Source organism: Panthera leo, chromosome D1 (genome assembly GCF_018350215.1).
Source record: "Panthera leo isolate Ple1 chromosome D1, P.leo_Ple1_pat1.1, whole genome shotgun sequence".
Classification (NCBI taxonomy): Eukaryota; Metazoa; Chordata; class Mammalia; order Carnivora; family Felidae; genus Panthera; species Panthera leo.
In genome coordinates, this window is record NC_056688.1 from 4,718,741 (window position 1) to 4,743,400 (window position 24,660).

General features: G+C 41.7%; 1 long non-coding RNA gene across 1 annotated transcript; it reads left to right on the top strand.

The window, feature by feature from the left end:
* Positions 1-1,251: 1,251 nt before the first annotated feature.
* LOC122199561 lies at positions 1,252-3,862 on the top strand. The gene is made up of 3 exons (XR_006193563.1): positions 1,252-1,487; positions 2,131-2,207; positions 3,792-3,862. It is a non-coding gene; the product is annotated as an uncharacterized LOC122199561 (long non-coding RNA).
* The last annotated feature ends 20,798 nt before the right edge of the window (positions 3,863-24,660 follow it).

Here is a 24,660-nt window from a genome sequence, read left to right on the forward strand (position 1 = left end):
AGTCTACAGGCTTCTCTCTTTTCAGCCTGTCACCTTTTTTTCTGGTAAATTTAGTGGCCAAAGGAACTTAGAGATTGAGGACCCTATTGCTTTTCCCATGTGTTCTGGAAATGACACAGGAAGATAACACTGCTCTCCATACTAAAGTCTCTAGGCTTGTTGACTCCTACCATACCGCCTCTCTGTGGGATCAGTGTTGTTGTTATTTTCCTTTTTCTGGTCATGCGATTACGTGTTAAAGCTGTTAATTGGAAATGTGAAAAGACGCCCCTCTATTTTTATATTGTGTGCCTTGTACAATTTAGAGTGGTCTTAGACAAAGGTCATTGTCATAACTCACCACCTTCACATCTTTGTTGGTAAATGAGCCGTTTGGAATCCTTCAAGCTGTGCCTTGGGTAAAAATGTTTTGAACACAAGGTCCTTCACTTGTGTTCACACGAGCAGGTTCTGTTGTGTCTCCAATCCGTTTTAGAGCTGATACCATCACTTATGACACATCCCAGGGAATTGATACCAAAATCAAAACATGTTCACATTAATTCTGTTACATGAATTTCTTCTTTTTTCCCATATGATGTATTACTCTGTGTCTTCGTAGTGTGCTCAAAATCAGAATTCCTTATGAATTCAGATAAACACATGTGGGCTTAGTAGACACTGGTAAATAATGTGTTTGTCACAGCAAACACTTTCTCAGTTCCCCTGCAAGACTCCAGGGATCCCCAACTCCCCAGTGGCCTCTTAGGCCTTTGACAGCACTTCCAGAGATGGGGAAGACCCCTTTCTCAGGGAGGGAACAGAGGGGGCAAAGTGAGGGGCCGACAGGCAGAACTTTTCCCCAGTATTAGCTGTGATTTTTTTTGTGCAGAAAGTGAGCTGTTTATTTGCACTCAATTGTGTGTGTGTGTGTGTGTGTGTGTGTGTGTGTGTGTGTGTTCTGAAGATGCCAAAAACAGAGCTTCTACAGTCACTGTAGAGGAGGGATGCAGGGTGATCTTGGACATAGATGTCTGCCTGTCTGGAATATGCTACTTCATTTGTTTGGACTTACTTCTTTTAATCCTCTAAGATGGGATCATTTTGTTCTACATTCTCAGACATGGGCAGGGATATGTGGTGTCAGTAGTTTAGCCTCCTGCATTTATTTGCCTAGGCTGTAGGTGGTACCCAGTGGGAGGATAGAGTTTTCAGGTAGTGATGCTACTCTCTTGGATCCTAGTGGCAGAGAAGGTGGCAGGTGCTGACCCATACTTCTCTGGGTTTCAGCTGCTTTGGGTGTCGGTTCTCTTGTCTGGCATCTGAACGTAGCTGTCACTTCTGTTGTGCAGGGCAGTGTGGATCCATGGGGACCTCCTCTGTTAACTAGAAGATTCTGCACACCCTACCTACCCTAGAGGCCACCCTACGGGCTCCTGGGCACATCCATCTCCTGAACCTTGGTGGCCCTGGGGACTACCCTAAACCCCTCCGACCTGCACCACTTGGTAAGATGATGTGAGCAGTATGAGTTGACTTTCAAAGCACATTCATCTGATTTTTGTTGCTGTTGAGTCTTGGACAAGGTGCAGAGGTGTTACTATGGGGCATTATGATGCAAGAGAAATGTGTCTGCCGCCATTACCACATTCCTCGAGTGTCTCATGATCCACATATCATCTCTGTGTCATTTCCCCCACTCTGTGTTGGTACATATGTCTCTTGTGGAGATGGAATGGGGCCATATACAGAAAAGCAGGCATGGCGCTTCAGCAGATGTGTGCTGTACACAGTCCATGTGCTGGGCGGTAGAGGCATGAGGCTCAGCCTAACGTATATCTATCCAGTTGAGCCCTCACTCATCCACAGTTGTTTGATGAGTCATGAAAGCACCTGAACCAGGGCTATACCAGGTATTCATCAAAGTTTAAGGGATGGTTCTCCCCTTCACCTTGGGATCACCTGAAGCATGTGGGATACCCTCTGCATGTGATTTGGGATGTGACTGGGACAAAGAGTTTAAGTTGTTTGAGGAATGAGGTGATGGTTTTTGTTTTTAGTTTTTTGTTTTTTGTTTTTTGTTGGTTTTTTTTTTTTTTTTTTGTCTCTGCACAATCTACTCCAATCAAAATAAACCTCCATCCCTTCTAGGGTCTTTTGCAGATCCAGATTTTGCTCCCGTGATTGACAACAAAACTGACTCTACCACAAGGACCAAGAAGGACAAGGTAAGTGTGTGGACATTTGCAGTTGTAACTTTTTGTGGAAACCCTTATTTTTCTGTGCAGCACTCTCTCCTGGCATTGTCTCTGTTTTGTGTGTTGTATAATATATCTGCTTATTTTTCTTATTTTCCAAATGCACAACCTTAACCCAAGTGTCTACGGGCTTCTCTATTTTCATCCCGTCCACTCCTTGTGGTAAGTTTAGAAGCCAAACATGGTCAGGGCTGAGGACCTGAGGGCTTTTCCAGTATGTTCCTGGAAATAACCCAAGGAGGATGACACCACACTCCACCTGGAAGTCTTCTGGCCTGCCTCATTTTTTCTGCACCTCCTCAAAGTGGAATCATTGCTCTTACTGTTACTTCCTGTTCTGTTTCTGTCTAGGGGATTAACGTGTTCAGAAAATCCACAGTTATCCTTATGGTATGAAAATGCAAAATACCTTCACTCCAACTTTATTTTTGTATGTGTTATTTAGAGTGGTCTTAGACAAAGTAAATTTCATACCCATCAACATTTAGCCTTTTCTTTCTTTCTTTCTCTCTCTCTCTCTCTTTTTTTTTTTTTTTTTTTTTTTGGAAATGTGCTATCCGGAATCCCTTCACATGTGCCCTGGGTATAAATACTCTGAACTATAAGAGGTGACATAATTGTCCTAGAAAACATTCATTGGAACATGAGTGGCAAAGAGAGAAAGTCCATAATTGCCTGCATCGTAATTCCCCACTGTGTTCTTCGTTTGTGTTCACATGAGCATGTTCTCTTGTGTCCTGTGTCAGTGTTACAGGTGAAACATGGAAATGTACAGCAGAAACAAAAGTGTGTTTGTGTTAATTCTGTTATTTAGAATTTCAGCTCATTTTTCCAGAGGACACAATTACCATGAAAATTGTACTGTACTTAAACTGAGAAGTACCATTGCATTAAAATAAATTACCTAAGCCTAACTAACATGTATAAGTGACATGTTTCTCTAAGAACATGACTTTCCAGGTTCTCTGCATGACCTCAGTATCCCCATCACCCCATGTGTCTCTGTGCCCATGGATAGCACTTCCAGAGAGGAGAAGAGCCCATTGTTGGGAGAGGAGCAGATTGGGCACAGGCAGGGGCTTAAAGGCAGATCTTTGAGCCACAAGGGCTATGATTCCATGTGTGGAGACTGGGATTGTCATTCCTTCTCATTCTGTAGTTCTTCACATACAAATAAGCAGTCTCTGTGGTAGAGGGGGTTGAGGGGTGGTGGTTGATCCCGGACTTAGATGCCTTCATATCGGGAATATGCTATTTTATTAATTTACTCTATATTCACTCCATGAATCCTTTAGGACAAGAGCCCTTGCTGTCCTACATTTGCAGACATGTGGAGACCCTAGTTCCTTCCCATAGCCTCTGTTCCCCACCCCCAAAGCTCTCAATAGAACCCAAAGTATGGGTAGAGTTCTTTTGATGCCGATGCTGCCCTCTTGGAACCTGGTGGTGGGGAAGCTGGCAGGAGATGAGCACTGGTTCTTTAGGCTTCCACTTTTTGCCAGTGTTGGTACTTGGTTCTGTCCTCTGAACATAGCTTTCATTTCTGTTCTGCAGGCCATTATGTATGCAAGAGGGCCTGGTCCTTTCCTAGGTTTGCCTTGCAAGCTGTACCCCATGGATCACCCTTCATCACCAGTCATGGGCCATGGGCCACGGGCCACCTCCAGCTCCTCCAAGTACTCAATTTGGTAAGATGACCTGAACTGGATGAGTGACTGATAAAGCGTATTCATCTTCTTCGTGAAAGACTTTGTGGGAATGATGTAGAGATGGTTGTGAGGGCTTGGCAATTCAACTGCAAACCTGCCTGAGGACAGTGTAATATAAATCCAAGGTTTCTCAGGACATAGGTACGATGGGCTTTGCCATTTCCCTGAAATGATGTGAGGTATAGGTTTCTCTTGTCAAAAAGAAAGAGGATTTTTACCCAACGGTAGACGTATCAGCAGTACTGGTGTGTATTTTACAGACACAATGTTGTGGGTTCTGTGACAGATGAGACGCACCCCTAACTTCAGGTGCCTCAGGTGTCCTGTGTGAAATGGGGCACATGCATTATATGACACAGAACTTGTGGTCACCGTAATGGAAGCAGCAGGGAAGGAATGGGGGAAACTTGAATCACACAGGAATAGAAAGTAAGTTGTGGATGGCAAGCAGAGTTTGAGGAGTTGCAGAAGGGAGGGTGTTGGGGTCAGTAGGATGGATTTGGAGGCCTTTCAGGGCAGGGCCCATGGCCTGGGCAGGGAGCATGAGGATATCTGCAAAGAACTGCTTCACGGGTTCAAGCACAGTGTACAATGCAGTCATCATCTCTGGAATGTCAAGGTTACCACAGTGCACCCAGTTCATAATCTAAAAAGAAGTCTGTTGTTTCCTTTGGTTTTCTGAAGGGTCTGCGCATGTATGAAAGAATGTCCTGGAGATTTGGTAAATTAAACTTGGTCTTAGGAAATGCTTGTCTGCCTAAGTTTGTGTGTCTCAGTGAGACTAAGTGCGAAGATAGGTTGTAGATCAACTGAACGGCTTCCTTGGCCTTCAGCCTGAGTCAGATTCTTGGGGAATTCAGGGTTGAGGAGGAGCCGCCCCTGCTGAAGTCCGGTCATCACACCCCTGCATCTGCTGTCACCACACTGCCTGTAGGTTTGCATCTCCAGAACTTCCCTCACAATTTCCTGAGGCTTTGCCTGTGTTCCTGTTGGCTCAGCTCTAACACCAGCTCTCAGTTGGGCCATCTCAGAGCCTGAGATTTGTAATCTGAGAAACAGGGACAATGTTGGTTTCTGAGGTTAGTATGATGAAGAGGTGACAAGCACATAAGGAATTTGTAAAATGTATGGGATGAGTGGGCACTCACCCTTCTCAGGGTATAAATGTATATGCACGCAGAAGATCATCTACAGATGTTCATTCAATTTCATGCAACTGAGAGTATAATGCCTGAGGCTGAGAGATTGGCAATCACTATTTCAAAAGATACGGCAAAGACCCCAGTGTTTTTTCTATGAAAATTCAGGTCCTATTTTACAAAGAAGAAAAAGATAACTGTGATACTGTGTACATTCAGGAATCTATATCTAAGATTTAAAGACAGTCTTTTTCCCTTATAGGTAGACACACAGATGTGGCCACACAATGAAGTGTTCATCCAAGGCCACAGATCTGTTGTCCTCTATGCATTTTGTCTTCAACAATATAAGATCCCATTGTAATAACCCAAAATCTCTTTGACTTACAGGAGAATTTGAAGTTTGAAGAGAACCCTGAACTGCGACAAATGGGCTGTGGTCAAGTAATATATTTAGAAAAGTTGTCTGATAAACGTATTTGACTGAATTCTTTCCCTGACCAATCCTGTCCCCTCTATTTTGTCTTTGCTCGTTTCCCCTGATAAACCCATCACAGTTCTGTGTCTGTGTCAGTATCTGCTTCCAGGAGGACCTAACGGTCATTCTATTTTGATGTATACAGTGTGACTCCTGTATACACACTCACAAACAGTTAGAATCTACAGTAATAGGGGCAGAAGATAAGTCACTGTTTGAATTGTATTGACTGCACATGTCCCCTGGTTCCTTCTGGGGTGGTGGACACAACCTTCCTCTAGATCTGGTGATGGTGGCGTTCACTCCTCAATAGGTACTCGCAAGCACACAGTGCCTGCTAGTCACAGTGGTGTGTGGTGATCAGCAGGACAGCTGTCAGTCCCCACGAAGTGGCTGATTCCTGATTGCAAGAAATGGATGAGGAGTCAGCAGTGTCTCTGGTAGAACAGCGAGGAAACCCTGCATTAATCCAGATGTTGTGGACTTTTCCCACCTACCAGCTACCTCACAGTAGCACCAATCCAGGTGAGAGCTGAGGTAGACTTATGGTAGTAGTTTTTGGGGTGACACTTATGATGTCTTGTATTCCTCCCAGTGTTTTCTTTTAATTTTTTTGCAATGTGTTTATTTTTTGAGCGGGAGAGAGAAAACAAGCGAGAGAGGGGCAGACAGAGAGAGGGAGACACAGAATCCAAAGCAGTCTCAGTCTCTGAGCTGTCAGCCCAGAACCTGACAAGAGGCTCAAACTCACATCCCATGAGATCACGACCTGAGCCGAAGTCAGGCACTTAACCGACTGAGCCACCCATATGCCCCTCTTCCCACTGTTTTCTCAGTGAGGGATGGGCAGGGCAGAGGTCAATGACATGATACCCTTTCCTCCCTCACCACCAAAGTGGGGTTGGTTGTAAGCATCTGGCTCTTTCCAGGTCCTCAAAGCCCATGCATAATGCCCCCGAGCCCCTGACTCCTGCTGGGCCCTCCTTCCTCCCAGGTTATGGAGGCAAGCAGCCTTCCATCAACTTTGGGGTCATGGCTGGGCCACCAGGGGGTCAAGGTCTGGCTGTCCACATGCTTCCCAGGAGTGGCTTGGAACAGCAATGCTGCAGTAAAGGTCAACATGAGCAGCTTCTGTAAACAGGATTCTCATCCACTGCGATCAGGGCCTGAGCTAAAACATGACAGGAGAGAGGGGGACACAGGATATGTGGTGCCCTGCTTCTTGGACAGGGCTGCACAGAGCAGAAGGCTGAGGGCCTGGGGAGAGGCAGAGAAAGAGACACTGAGTCAGTGATGGGGGAATTGGGCATGTCCGAGAGAGTGAGAGGAAGAAACAGAGGGAGACAGGAGTAGAGAGAAGCAGAGACAAAGAGGAGTCAAAGAGGAAAGGATGGAGCTGGTCACAGTGTGTGAGGGGGCGATGGGCCATGCAGGAGGGGCTCTGTGACGATACTCTCAGTGTTGGAGGCAGAAAGTGTGGGAACCCTGGGCATGACAGTTCCCTGAATGCAAGGCTCCAGCCTCACCGGGGCAATCTCTGTACAGGCCATTGCCCCTGGGAAGATGGGTGCCCCTCATTTTGCCTGGTGTGTTGGGGCCCAGTCTCAGTATCGGTCATGGAGAGAAATGGCTTGAGGCAGAGTGTGCAGGTCATTAGCAGGTAAAGTCCAGAGTGTGCCCCATGGGGAGGTAACCATCATCTGTCTCCCCCACTGTCCCCAGTCCCTACTCCATTCCCCCGTGCTTGAGCACGACCTTCCCTATGTTCCAAAACCAGGTGTCAGGCATTGTGCTGTCCCCAGAGCCTGCAGCCTGGAACTTGAAAAGATGGATTATTGATCTCAACCAAAAGCTTTTGAGAATAAGGTCTGTATTCTCCTTCTGGACCGAGTTATGTGCAACATGATGGTGCATTGCTATTCTTACATCTACTGCTGATCTCTGGATTCTGGATTGTAAGTGAGCAGTTTAAAACACCACAGCTTTCTCTTACATGAAAGGAGAAACCTATGTCCTCACCCAGCCTTCCTCTGATTGTGAAGACATGGCAGTTATTATTTGAAGGCACAATTATCTACCTATGAGTCTGATGGGCACTATTTCATCCATCTTCACCCTGAAAGCATTTTTCATTGAAAATATTACCAATATAGAGGCAGGAAATTCATAACAGATGTGTAGCTCCCTCTGGGTATGCATTCTGACCTTGTCACATTTGTGTCATCAAACACATTATTGACAACATGAAAAATAAGCTCTCAACATCAAGATGGTGACATTAGAGAATGTGGTATAAATGGAATTTCATATGCTCTCAGTTGGAAATAATTTTTTAATGGTGAAGGAGAAACTTAAAGTTTTGTCAAATTTTATTGAAATATAATAGACACACCATGTTGTATTAGTTTCAGGCATATATCATAGTGATTCCGTGTGTATACATTATGCTCTCCAGATACCTAGACAAGTGTAGCTATCATGTGAAAGCATGCAACACTTTCTTACAGGATTGACTATATTCCATAGGCTGTACCTTGTAGCCCAATGACGTATTCATTCCATAGCTGGAAGCCTGTATCTCTTTCTCAAGGGTGTCAATTTTTTATTCAACCCAAGTATTTTCGTGGTAAACACCACTGCCTGTGGTTCATTCGTTATGTGTCAATTTGCATTCTGTATTTCTGGGAATGCTGCTTAAAGCATTACAAATGAGGGGCGCCTGGTTGGCTCAGTCGATTGAGCATCTGACTTCAGCTCAGGTCATAATCTCGCAGTTCGAGGGTTTGAGCCCCGCGACGTGCTCTGTGCTGACAGCTCAGAGCCTGGAGCCTGCTTCAGATTCTGTGTCTCCCTCTCTCTCTGCCCCTTGCCCGCTCATACTCTGTCTCTCTCTGGTTCTCAAAAATGAATAAATGTTAAAAAACACATTTTTTTTAAAGCATTACAAATGATATCATGACATCAATAAATTCTGTTTCATTCTTCACTCAGTATACAGGAGAAGGAAAAGATTTCTTTGTGTCCCAGGCCCTGTCACTAAGACCTTTCCCAGTCTGGAGAACAGGCCAACTGGATCAGCTGCACCCTCAGTACCTCCAGCTGAGCTGCCATGGCCTTGAGCATTGCAGGAATTCCGGCAGCCAGCAGAGGGCGCATGCGCGCGCGTGCGCACCACGCCCAGGGAGGGCCTGGTCTCCTGCGTGCTCAGTGATGGCGGGAGAAGGCGCTTGTTAGGTTTTTCTGATCCAGTGTGCCTCAGAGCTGGAAAGGCTTCCTTGCTTCTGAGGTCCCAGTGCCTCTGAGTGTGGGCAAAGAACCAGAGCTGCGTTTCCAGCAGGTTCCACCCCAGGCCGGGGGACACCCTGGAGGCTTCCAGCCACTTGGCATCTCCTCAGTGGTGGGGCTGAGTAGCGAGGCAGGGGGCTGGGCGACTTACCCAGAAACGCGGGATGGTCAGTGAGCGGCACAGTCTCTTGCATTTTCTGGGGTGTTCTGTGGTTTGTTCCTCATTTCCCCTGCCGCTTTGTGAACAAGATGTATTTCACTCAAGGATCCAGGGGGTTCAGGATTCAGGATTCAGTGGATTCAGGGGGTCCTGGGACGCCACGTCCGAGAGGCTGGGGTTGGTTTGTTCCAGGTTCAGGCTTGTTTCGGGGGAGAAATCCTGACGCAAATTCGGAGGAGCAGGAGCCGCATTCAGTTGGAAAGTGAAGAAGCCAAATGTTGACTCTCAGAACCTTCTAGAAGAATGAACTGGGAACCACTCTCCGGGTCCCGCCGGAACCAGAGCCCGAGGTAAAAACGCGATGTGCCCTCCACATCATACATGCTTTTAGTAATGTTCAGTGGGGATTTTTTTCCCAACAATGTTGTAGTCGTTGACAACAACTGAAAAACTGACAGGTAAGTTGTGTCAGGAACCTCCCGTTATTTGAATGTTCAGTATTATTCCTGCCACAGAATTTGTTACGGTTGTCCTCTGTTGTCTTCGTTGGAAGGAGTCTCATCAATAATATCTTAAAAACATACTCGTTACCTTTTCCCCTTTTCAGTTGAGATTTGGCATGTTTTCTGATTTCTCATGAACTCGTGAACATCTGAAATACTTTTAAATTGACTGCGGTTTTTACTAAAAGCTGAATCACCGGATCCCTCTGTGACTGCCGCTGGTCAAAGGACATACCAAGGCCACTTCTCAGTGTGGGTAAGATTGTGCTAAGCAAACACTGTGAATCAATTTTATTTTTTTATTTTTTTTATTTATTAAAAAAAAAAATTTTTTTTAACGTTTATTTTGAGACAGGGAGAGACAGAGCATGAACAGGGGAGGGTCAGAGAGAGGGAGACACAGAATCCGAAGCAGGCTCCAGGCTCTGAGCTGTCAGCACAGAGCCCGACGCGGGGCTCGAACTCACGGACTGCGAGATCATGACCTGAGCCGAAGTCGGCCGCTTAACCGACTGAGCCACCCAGGCGCCCCTAATGTTTATTTATTTTTGAGACAGAGAGAGACAGAGCATGAACAGGGGAGGGGCAGAGAGAGAGGGAGACACAGAATCTGAAACAGGCTCCAGGCTCCGAGCTGTCAGCACAGAGCCCGACGCGGGGCTCGAACTCACGGACCGCGAGATCATGACCCGAGCCGAAGTTGGCCGCCTAACTGACTGAGCCACCCAGGCGCCCCTGTGAATCAATTTTAGAAGAAAAAGCCTGATGGTATTTTGTCTTTATGAAAATTGATGCTTAGATTCCCCTGTCTGATACATTTCGACTTTTTTTTTCTTTTTTGCTCATTTTCTCATTCAGAGATTCATAGACCTGCCTGAGTTTCACATTCACCACACATACTTTCAAGGCTCCTTTCTGTCACTGTAAGAAAGAAGACAGACCTTCTGATGCACATGCAAGTTTCTGTAACTTCAAGATTTGTTGTGTAGGTCTCTGTTACTTTTCCCATCCAGTTGAAAATATCATCCCACCTTGGGTAGTTCCATAAAAAATGTAATCTGTGTGCACCAGTATGATTTCATTTCATTATACTGGATTTCTTCATTGTATGTGTATGTGTGTAAGATGTTCTTCCATCTTATGTATATGTATACATTAGATGTTTTAGTCCTGAGAAAATCCCACATGTAGTTGAATTTGAAAGAGAAATGTATATCCTATACATTTTGCATATTAAATTCCTAAATGTAGATTTTTTGCAAGTGAAATTAGTGTTGTTTTCTGAGAAAGATGCAAGGGGAGAAAAACCATTTCAGGGGGAAAAGAATGGTGTGTAGTTTTCACATGGCTGCAGGAGTTACTCAATTACGTATGTGTTTATGAACAATTTTATGACTGTCCTATTTTTCCAATTCATTAATGATTTCATAAGCTACGTATATCACTTTTCATTCCAAGATTATAAAATTAAAACTTCTTTCTTCTGTTGCTATGAGAGTATTTCCATTTTGTATTAACTTGTAAAATTCAAGTGTAATTAGCATTGGGTTATGTTTGCTTCAAGGTGTACAGTATAATGGTTTAACACTTCTCCTATGACTCCATGCTCCTCAGTATGAATGTATTCTTCATCTCCTTCCCCTCTTTCACCCACCCCCCACCTACCTGCCCTCTGGCAAGCACCAGTTTCCTCTCTAAATTTCAGAGTCGGGTTTTTTTTGGTCTGTCTTCTTTTCTCCATTTTCTTTGTTTCTTTGTTTTGTTTCCCAAATTCCATGTAAAGTGATGTCATATGGTATTTTTCTTTAGCGTAGAGCCTCATGGGGGGCTTGAACTCCTGAACTGTGAGAGCATGACCTGAGCCCAAACCAAGAGTCGGACGCTTAACTGACTGAGCCACTCAGGCACCTAAGGTGAATGACTTTTTAAATGCATTGTTGGATTTGGGTTGAAAATATTTTCTTGACAGTTACTGTATTTATGTTCGTCGGAGATATTGGCCTGTTGTTTTGTTATTGTTTTGTAATGTCTTTATTTGGTTTGGTATCAGGGTACTCATGACCTCGTAGAATGAACTTGGAAACTTGCCTTCCACTTTCATATTTTAGAGTATTTTAAGAACAGGTATTAACTGTTAATTTTTTTAAATATAATTTATCTTCAAATTGGCTTATATACACCACCCACTGCTCATCCCAACAAGTGCCCTCCTCAGTGCCCATCACCCACTTTCCCCTTTCCCCCACCCTCCCATCCATCCTCAGTTTGTTCTGTGTATTTGAGTGTCTCTTATGGTGTGCCTCCCTCCCTCTCTGTTTGTAACTATTTTTTCCCCCTTTCCTTCCCCCATGGTCTTGTTAAGTTTCTCAAGATGCACATATGAGTGAAAACATATGATATCTGTCTTTCTCTGACTGACTTATTTCACTTAGCATGACACCCTTCAGTTCCTTCCACGTTGCTCCGAATGGCATGATTTTATTCTTCCTCATTGCCACATAGTACTCCATTGTGTATATAAACCACAATTTCTTTATCCATTCATCAGTTGATGGACATTTAGGCTCTTTCCATAATTTGGCTATTGTTGAAAGCACTGCCATAACCATAGGGGTACATGTGCCCCTATGCATCAACACTCCTGTATCCCTTGGGTAAATTCCTAGCAGTGCTATTGCTGGGTCATAGGGTAGTTCTAGTTTTAATTTTTTGAGGAAGCTCCGCTCTGTTTTCCAGAGAGGCTGCATTAGTTTGCATTCCCACCAACAGTGCAAGAGGGTTCCCATTTATCCACATCCTTGCCAGCATCTATAATTTCCTGATTTGTCCATTGTAGTCACTGACCGGTGTGAGGTGGTATCTCATTGTATCTTTGACTTGTATTTCCCTAATGAGGAGTGATGTTGAGCATCATTTCATGTGTCTGTTGGCCATCGGGATGTCTTCTTTGGAAAAGTGTCTATTCATATCTTCTGCCCATTTCTTCACTGGATTATTTGTTTTTTGAGTGTGGAGCTTGATGAGTTCTTTATAGATTTTGGATACCAGTCCTTTATCCGGTATGTCATTTGCAAATACCTTTTCCTATTCTGTTGATTGCCTTTTACTTTTGTTGGTTGTTTTCTTGGCAGTACAGAAGCTTTTGATCTTGATGAGGTCCCAATAGTTCATTTTTGTTTCTAATTTCCTGGTCTTTGGAGATATGTTGAATAAGAAATTGCTGCAGCCGAGGTCAAAGGGGTTGTTGCCTGCTTTCTCCTCGAGGATTTTTATGACTTCTTGTCTCACATTTAGGTCTTTCATCCATTTTGAGTTTATTTTTGTGTATGGTATAAGAAAGTGGTCTAGTTTTCTTCTACATGTTAATGTCCAGTTCTCCCAGCACCATTTGCCTTTTTTTCCCATTGGATACTCTTTCCAGCTTTGTCAAAGATTAGTTGGCCATCCATTTGTGGGTCCACATCTGGGTTCTCTATTCTATTCCATTGGTCTATGTGTCTGTTTTTGTGCCAGTACCATACCGTCTTGATGATTACAGCTTTGTAGTAGAGGCTAAAGTCTGGGATTGTGATTCCTCCAGCTTTGGTTTTCTTTTTCAGTATTATGTTGGGTATTCGGGGTCTTTTGTGGCTCCATACAAATTCTAGCATTTTTTCTCCTAGTTTGGAGAAGAATGCTGGTGCAATTTTGATTGGGATTGCATTGAATGTGTAGATAGCTTTGGGTAGTATTGACATTTTAACAATATTTATTCTTCCAATCCATGAGCATGGAATATTTTTCCATTTCTTTGTGTCTTCTCCAATTTCCTTCATAAGCTTTCTATAGTTTTCAGCATACAGATCTTTTACATCGCTGGTTAGGTTTACTCCTAGGTATTTTATGATTCTTGGTGCAATTGTAAATGGGATCCATTTCTATATTTATCTTTCTGTTGCTTCACTATTGGTGTATAAAAATGCAACTGATTTTTGTACTTGATTTTGTACCCCGTGACTTTGTTGAATTCATGTATCAATTCTAGAAGTCTTTTGGTGGAGTCTTTTGGGTTTCCATGTAGGGTATCATGTTGTCTGTGAAAAGTGAAAGTTTGGCTTCTTTGCCAGTTTGATGCCTTTTATTTCATTTTGTTGTCTGACTACTGATGCTAGGACTTCCAACACTATGTTAAGCAAGAGTGGAGAGAGTGGACATCCCTGTCCTGTTCCTGATCTCAGGGGGAAAGCTCTCCGTTTTTCCCCACTCAGGATGATATTAGCTGTGGGCTTCTCATCTATGGCCCTTATGATGTTTAAGTATGTTCCTTCCATCCCGGCTTTTTTGAGGGTTTTTATTTAGAAAGGATGCTGTATTTTGTTATATGCTTTTTCTGCATCTATTGACAGGACCATATGGTTCTGATCTTTTATTTTATTAATGTGATGAATCACATTGATTGATTTGTGAATATTGAACCAGCCCTGCAGGCCAGGAATGAATCCCGCTTGATCATGGTGAATAATTCTTTGTATATGTCATTGAATTTGATTTGCTAGTATCTTGTTGAGTATTTTTACATTCATGTTCATCAGGGATATTGGCCTGTAGTTCTACTTTTTTGTGGGGACCCTGTCTGGTTTGGGAATGAAAGTAATGCTGGATTCATAGAATGATTCCATAAGTTTTCCTTCCATTTCTATATTTTTGGGACAGCTTGAGAAGGATTGATATTAACTCTGCTTTAAATGTCTGGTAGAATTCCCCAGGGAAGCCATGTGGTCCAGGACTCTTATTTGTTGGGAGATTTTTGATAACTGATTAACTTCTTTGCTAGTTATGGGTTTATTCAAATTTTCTATTCCTTCCCATTTGAGTTTTGGTAGTATGTGGGTGTTTACGAATTTGTCCATTTCTTCCTGGTTGTCCAGTTTGTTGGCATAGAATTTTTCATAGTATTCTCTGATAATTGCTTATATTTCTGAGGGATTGGTTGCAATAAATCTCTTGTGATTTTATCTACTTGGATCCTCTCTCTTTTCTTTTTGAGAAGTCTGGCTGGAGGTTTATCAGTTTAGTTTATTTTTTCAAAAAACCAACTCTTAGTTTCATTGATCTGTTCCACTGTTTTTTTGGGGGGTTCTGTATTGTTTGTTTCTGCTCTGCTCTTCATTATTCCTTTTCTTCTTTTGGGTTTGGGGTTTCTTTGCTGTTCTGCATCTAGTTCCTTTAGATGTGCTGTTAGATTTTGTACTTGGGATTTTTCTTGTTTTTTTGAAATAGGCTTGGATTGCAATGTATTTTCCTCTTAGGACTGCCTTTGCTGCATCCCAAAGTGTTTGGATTGTTGTGTTTTCATTTTCACTAATTTCCATATATTTTTAAATTTCTTCTTTAATTGCCTGGTTCACCCATTTGTTCTTTAGTAAGATGTTCTTTAACCTCCATGCATTTGGAGGGTTTCCAAACATTTTCCTGTGATTAATTTCAAGTTTCATAGCATTGTGATCTGAAAGTGTGCATGGTATGGTCTCGATTCTTTTATATTTATTGAGGGCTGTTTTGTGACCCAGTATATGATCTATCTTGGAGAATGTTCCCTGTGCACTTGAGAAGAATGTGTATTCTGCTGCTGCAGGATGAAAAGTTCTAAATATATCTGTCAAGTCAATCTGGTCCAGTGTATCATTCAGGGCCATTTTTCTTTATTGATTTTCTGTCTATATGACCTGTCCATTGTTGTAAGTGGAGTGTTAAAGCCCCTGCAGTTACCACATTTGTACCAATAAGGTTGCTTATGTTTTTGATTAAGTGTTTCATATATTTGGGTGCTCCCGAATGTGGTGCATAGACGTTTGTAATTATTAGCTCTTGTTGATGGAGAGACCTCGTAATTATTACCTAATGCCCTTCTTCATCTCTCGTTACAGCCTTTAGTTTAAAATCTAGTTTGTCTAATTTAAGTATGGCTACTCCAGCTTTCCTTTTACTTCCAGTAGCATGGTAGATGGTTCTTCATCCCCTCTGTTTCAGTCTGAAGGTGTCCTCAGGTCTAAAATGGGTCTCTTGTAGGCAGCAAATAGATGGGTCTTGTGTTTTTTGTTTTTTTTTTTAATCCGTTCTAATACCCTATGTCTTTTGATTGGAGCATTTAGTTCATTTGCATTCAGTGTTATTATTGAAAGATATGGGTTTACAGTCATTGTATTATCTGTAGGTTTCATGCTTGTAGTGATGTCTCTTGTCCTTTGTGGTCCTTGTACCATTTTACTCACAGAGTGCCCCTTAGGATCTCTTGTAGGGCTGGTTTATTGGTGATGAATTCCTTCAGTTTTTGTTTGTTTGGGAAAACCGTGATCTCTCCTTCTATTCTGAATGACAGGCTTGCTGGATAAAGGATTCTTGGCTGCATATTTTTCCTGTTAATCACATTGACACTCTCCCGCCACTCCTTTCTGACCTGCCAAGTTTCAGTAGATAGGTCAGCTACTTTCCTTATGTGTCTCCCTTTGTATGTTAAGCCCCATGTATCCCGAGCTGCTTTCAGAATTCTCTCTTTATCTTTGTATTTTGCCAGTTTCACTATGATATGTCATGCAGAAGATCGATGCAAGTTACATCTGAAGGGAATTCTCTGTGCCTCCTGGATTTCAATGTTTGTTTCCTTCCCCAGGTTGGGGAAGTTCTCAGCTATGATTTGTTCAAATATACCATTGGCCCCTTTCTCTCTCTTCTTCTGGAACTCCTATGATATGGATATTGTTCCGTTTTATCACTTAGTTCTCTAAATCTAATTGGATCACTTAGTTCTCTAAATCTCCCCTCATGATCCAGAATTTTTTTAATCTCTCTTTTCCTCAGTTTCCTCTTTTTCCATAATTTTATCTTCTAATTCACCTATTCTCCCCTCTGCCTCTTCAATCCTCTCTGTGACCACCTCTATTTTATTTTGCACCTCATTTATAGCATGTTTTAATTCATCATTACTATTTTTTAGTTCCTTGATCTCTGCAGCAATGGATTCTCTGCCTTCCTCTATGCTTTTCTCAAGCCCAGCCATTCATCTTACGAGTATTATTCTAAATTCTTGTGCAGTTATATTGGGTATATCTGTTTTGATTGATTGTTTAGCTGTCATTTCATCGTGGAATTTCTTTTGAGGAAAACTCTTCTGTTTCATCATTTTGGCTAGTTTTCTTTTATGTGTTTTAAAAGGTTGTTATGTGCCCTGCACCTGCGAGCACTTCTAGATTAAAGAGGGGCCACACACTGTCCAGGGCCTGGCCCTTTAGTAGATGTTTTTTTGGAGAGCGTTGCTTGCTCTTTGTTGTTGTGACCTTGGGTACTTTATATCCCAACTTGTAGTGATGTTTTGGACCCTCCACCAGGTGTGTTTTGATCATTGAAGTAGCCCTGGAAAGGAAAACCAACAGATGAACAAACAAAACACAAACAGAATACAAAAACACACAAACAAACAAACCAAAAAAACCTAAAACAAAAAACCAGACACATCAGCTATAAGTAAACCACAGGGTGGAGGTGGTGCTGATAAAAGAGACCTTATCCCATACAAAGAGAGACAGGATAGGGGTGGGGAAAAGAAAGAATAAAAACGGACCAGAGAAACTATACAGCTTAATCTAGAGAGAGAGAGGAAAATAAAAAAGAAGGTGGGGAAGAATGAAAGAAGATAAAGTTGTGCAGACAGAGAAACTATAAGGCTTACTCCAAAGAGAGAGAATGGAGAATAAAGTAGGAGTTTTGGAACATGTATCAAGAAAATGGATTAAATACGTCTGCTTAAACAAACCAACAACCAGAGTAACCAGAATAGAGGAGGGAAGAGATGAGAAGGAGAAAAGGAAGGAAGAATGTATCTATATAATCAGAAATGTCTGAGAATTAAACCAGGCAATGTAGCAGCACAGGTCTGGAGGAGGGGGCGTCCACTGTGGGTCCTGTCTGATCCCTGTGGCCCCATCTTGGTGGTTGTGGGGAGAAAAATGGCGACCCCCCCCCCCCCCCCCCCCGCCGTCTCTCCTCTGCAGACCACTCTGTTCAAGCTGTCCTCACTCTGCCATGGATACAAATGAGGCAGTTTGTCTTGCTCCCCCAACTCCCGTGCCTGGCACTTGGCTGGGATTCAGACTCACTCCACAGCCCCAATACTGGGGAAGTGTTTCTCCACACCACCTGATATGTGGTCCCTGGCTGGCGGGTGCAGGCAGGCTTTGTCTTGTCCCACAGGACTCCAGGGAGGGGATCACTTTTCTCCTAGTGCAGACTGTGCCCCTGACCTAGCCCCCGAGCCTGGGGCTGGCTCCCCTCTTCCCCACGTTCCTGATATGAGCAGCTGGCCCCAGTCCTCAGCAAGCCCCGCAGTTAGAGATTGGATCTTTCTCCGTCCTGGTCTGACATTTCTCTCTTGTCCAGATACAGTCCTATGCTTCCACAGCTACTCTTTCTCTTCCCTTTGTCTCTCTGAAGAAGCAGATCCCTCCCTCTGTTCATTTCATCTCTCCCAGTTCACAATCACGCACCTATGGCCTGTCAGGTTGTCCCGGTGGGTCCCTGGAAGCGTGACTATCTCTTTTCCTCCTGGACTCATGGGATTCAAAGTCCTTTGGCTTCAACACTTCTTTGGGAGAAGAGTGAAATTTGGATCCCCCTACTTCGCCATGTTGGCCCCTCCCCTCAGGTGTTAACTCTTTAAATGGTTGAAAGGATTCAGCTCTGAAGCCATTGGATCCTGGCCTTTTGTTTGTTGGGAGTTTTTTGATTACTGGTTGAATTTGATTGCTATTCATCAGTCTGTTCAAACTTTCTATTTCTTTCAGGTTTGCTTTTGGATGTGATGTTTCTAAGAATTGATGCATCCAAAAAGAATGAAGGACCAACCAATCAGGTCCTTGATTTGGTTGGTATATATTTTTTCGTGATATTCTGTTATAATCCTTTGTATTTCTGTGATGTCTGTCATTATTTATCGTCTTTCATTTCTGCTTTTAGTTTAGTCCTCTTTTTGGGGGGAAGGGGATGAGTATAGCTAAAGGTGCATCAATTTTGCTTATTCTTTGAAACTATGAGCTTCTGGTTTCATTGAAGGCTTCTGCTGTCTTTGGGGTTTGTTGGTTTTCTTTTTTAACTATGTTATGTGTAAGGTTAGGTGGTTTATTTGAGATTTTTCTTCTTGAAGGAGGCCTGGATTGTTGTAATCATCCCTCTTAGATCTTTCCTGGCATCCCAAGGATTTTGGACCCTGGTGTTTCTTTTCTCATTTGTCTCCCTATATTTTTAGATTTCCTCTTTGATTTCTTGGTTAACCCATTCATTGCTTAGGAGCATGTTATTTATCCTGCATTTCCTGATTCTTTTCCTGTGATTGATTTCCGGTTTCCTGCCATTGTGGTCAGAAAAGATGCGTGAGATGCATTCATCTTTTTGAATTTGTTGAGACTTGTTTTGTAGCCTAACATGTGATCTCTTCTGGAGAATGTTCCATGTGCACCTGACAAGAATGTGTATTTTGCTGTTTTGGGATGGAATGTTTGGAAGATAATTATTAGATCCATCTAGTCCAATGTATCATACAAAGCCACTGTTTTCTTTTTGATTTTCTGATTGGATGATCTGTCCATTGTTGTAAGGTGGTGTTAAAATCCTATACTAATATTGTATTGCTGTGAATTTCTTCTTTTATGTCTGTTGTTAGCTGCGTTATATTTCAGTGCTCCCATGTTGGTTGCATGAATACTCATAATTGGTATGTCTTCTTGTAGATTGTTCCCATTATCGCTATGTAGGGTTCTTGGTCTCCTGATGTAGTCTTTGTTTGAAAGTCTATTTTGCCTGATTGGAGTATTGCTACCCCACCTTTCTTTTCACTTCCATTTGCATGATAAATGTGTTTCCATCTTTTTACTTTCGATCTGCATGTGTCTCTAGTTCTGGAATGAGACTCTTGTAGGCAGCACATAGGTGGGTCTTGCTTTCTTCATCCATTAAGGCACCCTGTGTGTTTTGATTGGAGCATTTAGTCCACTTATATTCAAAGCTATTATTTATTTTAGTATATTTTATTTGCTGAATAGTTAACATGCAGTGTTCTGTTAGTTTCAGGTGTTAGTTTCAACAATTTTCTACATCACCAATGCACATCACAGTAAGTCCACTCCTTAATCCCCAACTGTGATTCCACCCATCCCCCACCCCACCCCCTCTGGTAACCATCAGTTCTCGATAATTAAGAGTCTGTTTCAAGGCTCGTCTCTCTTCTCTCTTTCCTTCAGTCGTTTGTTTCTTAAATGCCACATGTGAGTGAAGTCATATGGTATTTGTCTTTCTCTGATTGATTTCACTTAGAAGTATACTCGGTAGTTCCATTCATGTCATTGCAAATGGGGATATTTCATTCTTTTTTATGGCTGATAGGATTCAATTGTACATATATATTCCAGGTATGTATGTATTCATCTATCTAGGGACACTTGTGCTCTTGCATAATTTGTCTTGTAAATATTGCTGCCTAAACATGGGGTGCATGTATCCCTTTGAAAGAGTGTTTTTGTATTTTGGGGGTAAATACTCAGTAGTGCTGTTGCTGGATCATTGGGTAGTTCCATTTTTTACCTTGTGGAGGAACCTCCATAGTGTTACCACAGTGTGGTAGCAGTTGGCATTCCCACCAACAGTGCACGAGTGCTCCTTTTCCTGCACAACCTATTCTACCCTTGTTGCTTCTGTTGTTGATTGTAGCCATTCTGACAGGTATGAATTGATGTCTCCTTGTACTTTTGATTTGCATTTCCCTGATGAGGGGAGATGTTGAGCATCTTTTCATGTGTCTGTTGGCCATCTCTTTCTTCCTTGGAGAGAGATTTGTTCATTTCTTTTGCTCATTTTTTAATTGGATATTTTTGTGTGGGTTGATTTGCTTAAATTCTTTATATATGTGGGATACTAACCCTGTTTTGGATATGTCATTTGCAAATATCTTCCCCCATTCAGTATGTTTGCTTTAAGTTTTGTTGATTGTTTCTTTTGCTTGATTGTTTCTTTGCTATGCAGAAGCTTTATATTTTGATGAAATCCCAACAGTTTATTTTTGCTTTTATTTCCCTTGCTTCAGGGGACATATCTAGAAACATGTTGCTATGGTAGTTACCAGAGATATTACTGCCTGTTTTCTGTTCTGGATTTTTATGGATTCATGTATCACGTCAGGTCCCTAATCCATTTTGAATTTACTTTTGTGTATAGTGTAAGAAAGCAGTCCAATTTTATTCTTTTGCTTATAGCTGACCAGTTTTTCCAGCACCATTTGTTGAAGAGCCTGATTTTTCCCATTGTATATTCCTTCCTGCTTTGTTGAAGATGAATTGAACATAAAATTGTAGGTTTATGGGGCGACTGGGTGGCTCAGTCGGTTGAGTGTCCGACTTCAGCTCAGGTCATGATCTTGTAGCTCATGGGTTCGAGCCCCATGACAGGCTCTGTGCTGACAGCTTGGAGCCTGGAGCCTACTTCATATTCTGTGTCTCCCTCTCTCTCTGCCCCTAACCCACTCGCATTCTCTGTCTCTCTCAAAAATAAATAAACATTAAAATTTTTTAAAAAATAATTGTAGGTTTATTTATGAATATTTTATTCTGTTCCCTCAACGTATGTATTTATTTTTGTGTCAGGACTGTACTGTTTTACTATCTACTGCTTTGGACCAGAACTTGAAGTCTTGAATTGCGATCCCTCCAGCTTTGCTTTTGTTTTCCAAAGCTTCTTTGGTAATTTGGGATCTTTGCTGGTTCCAAATATATTGTTAGGATTTTTGTTTTAGTTGTGTGAAAAAATGCTGTTGGTACTTTGATAGGGATTGCATTAAATCTGTAGATTGCTTTTTGGTAGTGTAGACATTTCAAAAATATTGGTTCTTTTTTATTTATTAAATTTTTTTTATATTTATTTTTGAGAGAGAGAGAGGGAAATAAAGCATGAGTGGGGGAGGGGCAGGAAGAGATGGAAGCATAGAATCCCAGGCAGGTTCCAGGCTCTGGGCTGTCAGCACATGGCCTGATGTGGGGCTCGAATGCACGAACTGTGAGATCATGACCCAAGCTGAAGTTGGACACTTAACCCACTGAGCCAGCCAGGTGCCCCTTTTCTTTTTTGTTACATTTTTTTTAACGTTTTATTTATTTTTGAGAGAGAGAGAGAGAGAGAGAGACAGAGCATGAATGGGTGAGGGTCAGAGAGAGAGGGAGACACAGAATCCCAAGCCAGCTTCAGGCTCTGAGCTGTCACTACAGAGCCTGAAGCGGATCTCGAACCCATGAACACGAGATCATGAACTGAGCTGAAGTCAGACGCTTAACTGACTGAGACACCCAGGCTCCCCTGGTTCCTTCTGTGCATGAGCATGGAGTGGCTTTCCATTTATTTATGTTGTCTTCAATTTCTTTCATCAGTGTTTCAAGGTCAGAGTAAAGGCCTTGCACTTATTTGCTTAGGTTTATTCCTAGATATCTTATTTTTTGTGTGTAAATGTAATTGGGATTGTTTCCTTAATTTTCTTTTTATTGCTTTATTATTATTTTATACAAATGGTACTGATTTCTGCACATTGATTTTCTGTCCTGTGACATTACTAAATTCAGGTTTCAGTTCTGGTAGCTTTTTGGTGGAGTCTATTGGATTTTCTATATAGAGTATCATGTCATCTGCACGTAGTGAAATTGTACTTCTTCCTTCCCAATGTGAATGCCTTTCATTTCTTTTTGTTGGCTAAGTGCTGTGACTAGGGCTGCCAGTACCTATGTTGAATAGAAGTGATAAGAGTGGAGATCTTTACTTTTTAATGACCTTGGAGGAAAGCTCTCTGTTTTCTCCACTGAGTACGATGCCTGCTGTGGGCTTACATAGATAGACTATATTAAGCTGAGGTATGTTCCCTCTAAACCTGCTTTTAGAGGGCTTTTATCATGAATGGGAGTTGTACTTTGTCAAATAATTTTTCTGTGTCTGTAGAAATGATATGTATTTTATCCTTTCAATTATTACTTTGATATAGCAGGTTGATTGATTTTTGAATATGGAACTACCCTTGCATTCTGGAAGATATCCCACTTTATGCTGGTGGACTATTTTTTGAATGTGTTGTTGGATTCTCTTTGCTAAATCTTGGTTGAGGACTTTTGCATCTGTGTGCATGAACGATATGGACCTATAGTTTTGTTTTTTTGTGGTATCTTTATCTGGTTTTGGTATCAGGGTAATGCTGGCCTCATGGAATTGATTTGGGTATTTTCCTTCCTGTTCTGTTTTCTGGAATAGTTTGACAAGTATAGGCATCACCTTTTCTTCAGATGTTGAAGAATGTGCTTGTGAAGTCCTCCGGTCCTGGACGTTTGTCAGTTAGGTGATTTTTGATTACTGAGTCTCTCTCCTTGCTAGTAAACAATCTGTTCAAATTTTCGGTTTCATCCTGCTTCAGTTTTGGTAGGTTCCATGTTGCTAGGAATTGATCTGTATGTTCCAGTTTGTCCAGCTTGTTGGCATATAGTTTTTCATAATATTCTCTTACAGTTGTTTGTATTTCTGTGGTGTTGGTTGTTCTTCTCTGTCATTGTTATTTATATGCGTCATTTCTGTTTTCTGATTAGTCTGGCTAGGGGTTATCAATTTTATTGATCTTTTCATGGAAGCAGCTCCTAATTTCATTTACCTTGTTCTGTAGTCTTAATTTCTAATCATTTATTTCTCCTCTGCTTTTAATTATTTTCTTCATTCTTCTGTTTGGGGGTTTTGTTTGTTGTCCTTTGTCTAGCTTTTATTGTTATAAGGTGATGGAGTTTACTTCAGGTTCTTTTTTGTTTTCCCCTGAGACAGACCTGTATTGCTATAAACTTCCCTGTTAGAACCACTTTTCCTGCTTTACAAAAGTTTGAATTGTTGTGTTTTCATTTTCATTTGTTTCCATGTTTTTTGGATTTCTTCTTTGATTTCTTATTTGACCCGTTGATTGTTTAGGAGCATGTTATTTAACTTCCATGTTTTTGTGCTTTTTCCAGATTTTTTTTTTCTTGTTGTAGACTTCTACTTTCATAGCATTGTGGTCTGAAAAGACACATGGTATGAGTTCGATCTGTCTGAATTTATTTTGGCTTGTTTTATGACCTAATATTTTATCTAGTGTGGGGAATGTTGCATGTGCGCCTGGAAAGAATGTGTATTGTGCTATTTTAAGATGGAATGTCCTAAGTTCATCGGTTAAGTCCATCTGGTCTACTCTATTATTCAAAAAGTTACTACTTCCTTGTTAATTTTCTGATTGAATGATCTCTCCATTGATGTCATTGGATGTTAAAATGCCCTATTATGATTATATTACTATCAGTTCCTTTACTTTTGTTTTTGACTGTTTTGTGTATTTGGATGCTATCATTGAGCGCATATATGTTTACAATTGTTCTTTTTGTTGATTGTACCTTTTATTATTATAGTATCCTTCTTTGTCTCTTGTTACAGTTTTATTTTTAAATCTATTTTGTCTGATGTAGGTATTGCTACTGCTGTTTTCTTTTGATACTTTATTTCTATAATTAGTCTCTTGTCGGTAGAAGATAGATGGGTCCTATATTTTTATTCATTCTTTCACCCAGTGCCTTTTACTATTAAGAGAGAGAGCATAGGTGTGGGAGGGCGGGGTGAGGGGAGTGGGGGAAGAGAGAGAGAATGAGAAATGAATCTTAAGCAAGTTGTATGCTCAGTGCACAGCCCAACATGGGGCTCAATCCCATGATCCTGGGATCATAGCCTGAGCTGAAATCAGTAGTTGAAATCTCCAGTGATTGAGCCATCCAGGGGCCCCTATCTGTCACCCACTGCCTTTGATTTGAGCATTTATTCTGTTTCCATTCAAATCAATAGACATGTGCTTGTTGTCATTTTATTACTTGATTTTGGTTGTTTATGAATCTTTCTGATCCTTTCTTCCCTTTCTCTTTTTTATGGTTTGCTGGGTTTCTTTAGTAGCACATTTGAAATTGCTTGTCTTTATTCTCTGCATATGTATTAGTGGTGTTTGATTTGTGCTTATTGTTAGGTTTGTAACCTAACCACTTGTGCATATAGAAGTCTATATTAAGTTGATAGTTAAGTTTCAACCAGTTCTTTAC